We start from the raw sequence: 5,810 nt of genomic DNA on the forward strand, positions 1-5,810 counted from the left end.
CCGCCGCGCTCACGGGAGCGCCGGGGCGTCCAACAGGCCGCCAGAGAGGCCAAAGTACCGGAAAATCCTGCGGCGCGGGGCTTTGTATGGGTTGGCTTATTTGTGTGGTTGGTTTTGTTCCCTCTCCCCGCCAATAATGGTATTTTAAAAACCTAAATCAGCTGTTGTTTTGGGGGCGGGGCACGAGGTGTGTGAGGTTGCAGCGGTTTGGCATCAACCACCTCGTTCTGGAAGCCCCAGTTGTTAAAAGGCAAATGAGACCTCTCAGGTGCGTTGACACATTTAGCACGTCCAAAAGGCTGGAGCTGAACGAGGTCGTTAAGCTGGTTCTCATTCTGCTGTGCAGATCAAGGGTGCTTGTGTTCTAGCTGAGCCCTGTGCCGAGGTGGCCTCTGGAGTGAGGAGAAACACCTTGACAGAATCGCAGGGTCCTTAGGGTTGGGAGGGACCTCTGCAGGTCATCTGCCAAGGCAGGGTCACCTGGCGCAGGTGACACAGGAGCATGTCCTGGTGGGTTTTGAATGTCTCGAGATAGGGAGACTCCACAATCTCCCTGAACAGCTGCCACCCTCTGTGAAAAAGTTCTTCCTCATGTTGAGGTGGAACTGCTCATGTTTTAGTTTATGGTCACTACTCCTTGTCCTGTCGCTGAGCACCACCAAAAAGAGTCTGACACCATCCTCTTAGCAGCCACTTCCAAGATATTTACATGCATTAATGACATACCTTGCCCAAGCAGTTCAAACCATTGCCAGCTGCAAGCTGCTGCCATGTATCCTCGTATCCGGACTGTCATGTACTGGGAGACCAAAGCTTGGAGCTCTGGATATGTGCCAAATTCAGCACCTCAGCTTCTGACAAGATCAAAGTAGCAAAGATGGACACACTGGTGTGGCCACCTCCAGAAACAGCCCAAGGTATCCGAGCTGCTGCGTTTCCAGCTGTTGGACTTCCCTCACCGCTCTAATACAGATCCCTGTAACAAAGCTGACCACATGGTGCCAGAGCTGCAGTGTTGTGTTCAGATTTACAAGGGTGGCCCAGTAAAATGCCAAGAATGCAAAACACTGGCGTTAATTTTGCTTTCTGTTGCAAAACCAGCAAATGGGCTCAACATTACTATGTGTATCACTTGGATAACACCTCTCTTTAAAAAAACCCCAAACCCGAAGAGCTTATGTATTTGACAGGCCTTGGTGGAACAGAGAAACAACTTGGTGAGGGTTGTATGAGAATATAATTACTGCATTTTTCTTGCTTCTTCCAACATATTCATAAGACTTCATATACTCTTACAAAATGCTTATGTGTGCTTTTCTCAGATCAAGATTATTTATTTACACTGATTATCTCTGTAAAGGTTTCCACTGAGACTTTTCATTACTTCCTGCCTGTGATGTTTTTATTTTATTGCTCTTGATTAACTTTTCTTTTAATTATAATTTCCTATAGTGGAAGGATTTCTTATTCCTTACAGGTTTGCACATTTTTATTACTTGTAGTCTCCTTTGGTCAACACATACTACAGGAACAACATGCAGTAAGCTATGGGGAAAGAAAAGACCTTCTGTTACCCTCACTATTCTCTGGTTGAACAGATTCACACATCAAATTTACATGCAAGGACTGAGCAATAACTCTCCTGCTGTCATGACCAACATGCAGAGTTCAGATTCAAACCAGATAAAAAAAGATTTTTGAAGTCCACTGGGTACTCTGCACACCCTTTGCTTTTTCTCTCAGTTGGTACAACTGAGGCTGTATATGATGCCAGCCCTACTTTTACCACTGCATCTCCATTGCTGATTTTTCCATGCTGTTCTGCTGCAGTGGCAGGAGACAGGGATCCTTTTCCTCCTGTGACGGCTGGCATTTTTACTGTGGTGTCATTTAGCAGTGCTAGGCTATGTGATACCTGTGTTTGCTCCATGGTACTTGCTCTTTGGCTGCTGTAGCATTAGTGGAGTTGGGGGTTTTCCAATCAGCCTGGGGCAGAAAAGACATTTCAGGCTCTGTAACTCAGTTTTTTTGAAATGAGTGTGAAGACTTATCAAGAAGTGAACCATTTAATCCCCCCAATGCAAAGCTGAAGCATTCAGTCAAAAAAACCTCTCACTTGAATACAGATTAATGTAAATATATATGTGGATTGGTAACCCTGTATAGCCACTACAGAATAAACTGATCAAATACACAAATCCAGCCAATTTTTGCCAAATCAAAACTTGCACAAGCACTTGTGCTACCACAGATGAGGTGCTTGGGATGGGTGACTAAGGGAGAAAAGACAAGAGCAAGTCCCTGTTTTGGTAGAAACATGGTGGCACCATGTTGAATGAGTGGTCATTGAGCCATGCACAGCAGTCATGTTTTACACTTTATAAGGGGTCCTATATTTCTCCCCCACATTAGAACCAAAACTTATTTATTCATTTATTTGCCTTTTTTGTGGCAGCTATTTCTGTATTTATAACAGACTGTAGGAAAAAAAGGAGGACTTATATGTGTTCAAAACTATACTCATCACTTAAGTAAGGGCACATCTTTAAGATGTTTTTACTTAAACTCTCTTTAAATGTTAGCTGATTACTTTTCCCACATTAATGACTAATATATACACATTAGCTAAGTATTTTAATATTCTTTGATAAATGTATTTTAGCTTGCAACATATTTAACCATTATGTGCTTCCCCACATAAGGTTTTAAAGCAAAATCTGATGCGACCTGAATCAAGTGTTTCCTATTTAAAACTGAACTTTTAGGTGGGTAGGTCACTAGGTAGGCACTTTATCTAGCATACCCTGCAAATGTATATTGCCATCTCATCTCCTCAACTGAAAATATAAGACATGAAAAGGACGTGTTTTTATCTTCCTTCTCAGAACTGAGATCTTGCAGAACAAAATACTTGCCTATCGTTCAGTGTAAAACTATGTGTCAGTGAAGCTGCAAAGCAGTAGTCCCTCTGCATCATCACAACCTTCAGTTTACACTTAGAAGAACAGCCTACCCGTGAGGTGGTTGTATCAGCCTTGTTCAGAGAAGTGAACTAGTAATAGATTTAGTTTTGCTTCCAATTCTAGAGTTAGCTAAAACCCTGACAAGACTTGCCATCTTGCTCTGTTTCTTCCACTTATTATATTACTTACTATATTCGTAACATCATGACATCATATATTCATGGCATTCATAGCATTCTATTGCTGCTGGGATACTTTTGTTACACATCTGACTAATTTATTCTTTCCACTTCTTCACCCTGCCCATTCTGAGACTGCACGGCATAAGATCCTTATTAATTATATTACTTTGTAATGACATAACTTCTTTTAAAGATCACAGGTCCACAGTGATTCTTAAAAACCTGTCAGATACTTTGAGTACCAGGCATTATTGGGTACCAGGCACATCGATCTTGACACTCTGCATCCTTCCGCTAACATAAATTCAGTATCCAAAAGGAAACGTATCTCTACACCTTTTTTTCTCATTGCTGTTATGCAGCATCCTGGTCTGTTCAGTAGCACTCACAGCATGGAGCTAGGAAGCTGCAGACAGTCACATTGCATCTTTATTCATTAACAGTCATGTTTTGATCCATCCACACATCACCTATTCTTTCTCCCTTTCATGAATGACTTCACAGTATAAACTGAGTGCAGACTACTAGACTGATGAGATGATTCCTTGTTATCTTTCTTTTTGGTACTCTTTAATCAGGTCCTGATCACTGTTGCTTAGTGTCAGAGACTGAAATATTGTCATTTATGACTTAAACATTTTCATGAAGGACTTTTAAAACTATATTACAAAAGCTGCAGAGAAGACTACCGAACCCTGAATGGGGCTCTGAGAGGCCCAACACCGCTGGTTGATGAAGATAAGATAAAGTAACAACTCAGGGCTGGGGACATTCACAAAGCACAAGCTTAACACCTCAGGAGTGGAGGCCACTGCCCCAGGGCTGTCAGCTGCCAGGCTCACACAGACCCTCGCACCAAAAGGGTGGAGGGAGGAGAGGCTATGGGTGTGTGTTGGAAAAACCTCTGGTCAGAGGCACAGTGCAGACCAGCTCAGCTGAGAGGCCCTTCACACAGGGAAAAAGCCGCATCCATGTGAAGGACAGTAGAGAGGGTGTCATGGCCCGTCAATGCCCCCCCCAAAAGGGGTGCTCAGACCCTACACCAGAGATGATGCAACAGACCCCCAGTGTTGCAAGGAACAGTGTCACACTGGCTCCCTGCAAGGGAGGTATGTGGGCATTCCCACCTGCCCAAAATGTATATTAATCCATGGGATTCTATACTCTTTGGCGTGTGGCGGTGTGTGGCAGCGTGGCCACGGCAGCAAGGGGGGACCCTCACCACCAGCAGAGCAGATGGAGGGGAGACACGAGACATCATTGGGACCTTCGCATGGGTGATATGCTTCCACCTAATCCCTGTCACTCTCTCCCTGTCCCCCCACTCCCCACACACACTTCTTTCTCTATCTCTTTCTTTCTTTCTTTTCTCTTTGCCTCTTTTACTATTAAATAAAACATATCCAGGTTTTGGCACCAACATCTAACGTTGTTTGGTTTTAATCACATCTTTTGGGTATATTTTGAACCTTCTAAATTCTTTCCAGTTTATACACAGAGACTTAATTTTCTTTGCTCTTCTGGATTTAAACTGGATTGTAACACTTAGCCAATCCAAATCTCTGTACATACTAATCCTGGCCATCAGTATGAGCTGAGCAGTTTTTCCCATTCATTGAATTAATGCTAGGAACAAGGAGTGACTTGGGAGAAAAATGGACACTGAACAATCTGCTTTTCTGGCTATCATAAATTTAGTCAAAAGTCCACAAATGTTAGAAAACTTGATGACCTGCCTGTTGCAGGTGCTACGGTTGTTTAGGTTGGGGTGTTGGTGTCTTTGTCAGTTTTTTGTTTACAAGAGCTTATTACTCTGCTACTGCATTTTTAAAGTAACAGACTACACACAGCGTTACATCATAATAGCAAATGTGTTTGTATAAGCTTAAACTGGCTGCTCTTAGGGTAATCCAGGGAATCTGAGCACAGAACCAGTGCTCTGAACCCCATTCCTAGGCCTAACATCCCTGGACAGTATGTGCCAAGAGCTGCACGCCTGCCTCCAAGTGGGACTTTCCCTTGAGCAGGAAACCTAAATCAGCCAACAGGGAAGTGTCAAGATGGGTATTTTTTGTCTAGGCAAGGTTTTAGCTCCACTTCAGATATATATACATCCAGGCACTTTTACCTGAATCAACATGCAAGTCACTTCTTTTGAAATTAAGAGTACAGCCTGTTCTATTTATCAGTGTGCAACCCAAGTGTTATTAGAGCCTTCTTTGTTAGACAATAACACAGTATGTAATAAAAAGTGCTTCTACTGATGACAGAGTACGTTGAACCCAGCACTCTCATCTTGAGTTAGTACCTGAACACAGCTGAAGACTCCCGCGTTATTTCTAGTCTAGTAACACTCTGGTGTGATCACTGTGACACTCTCTTAGCAGAAGCAACTGAGAGGTCATGTTTAGAGGCAAACAAAAACCAAAGTCAGGCTGCCCTGTGCTGGCAGGTGATTGCCCTCACTCCCGGGTTGCCAGCACCCTCCCTGGCATGGTTTTGGCCATGGTCCCTCCAGCACAACGCCTCGCTGCAGGCCTGGGGTGACTGTGCCAGCGCTGCTCCAGCACGTCTCTTCCGCCTTGAAAGGGCTGAACATCAGGGTGAAACTCCCAGACCACTAAATTAACGTGGAGTGATGAAACGGATAAGGCAGGAAAAACAC

The sequence above is a fragment of the Corvus brachyrhynchos genome, unplaced genomic scaffold (genome assembly GCF_000691975.1).
Source record: "Corvus brachyrhynchos isolate BGI_N302 unplaced genomic scaffold, ASM69197v1 scaffold116, whole genome shotgun sequence".
In the NCBI taxonomy this organism is placed as follows: domain Eukaryota; kingdom Metazoa; phylum Chordata; class Aves; order Passeriformes; family Corvidae; genus Corvus; species Corvus brachyrhynchos.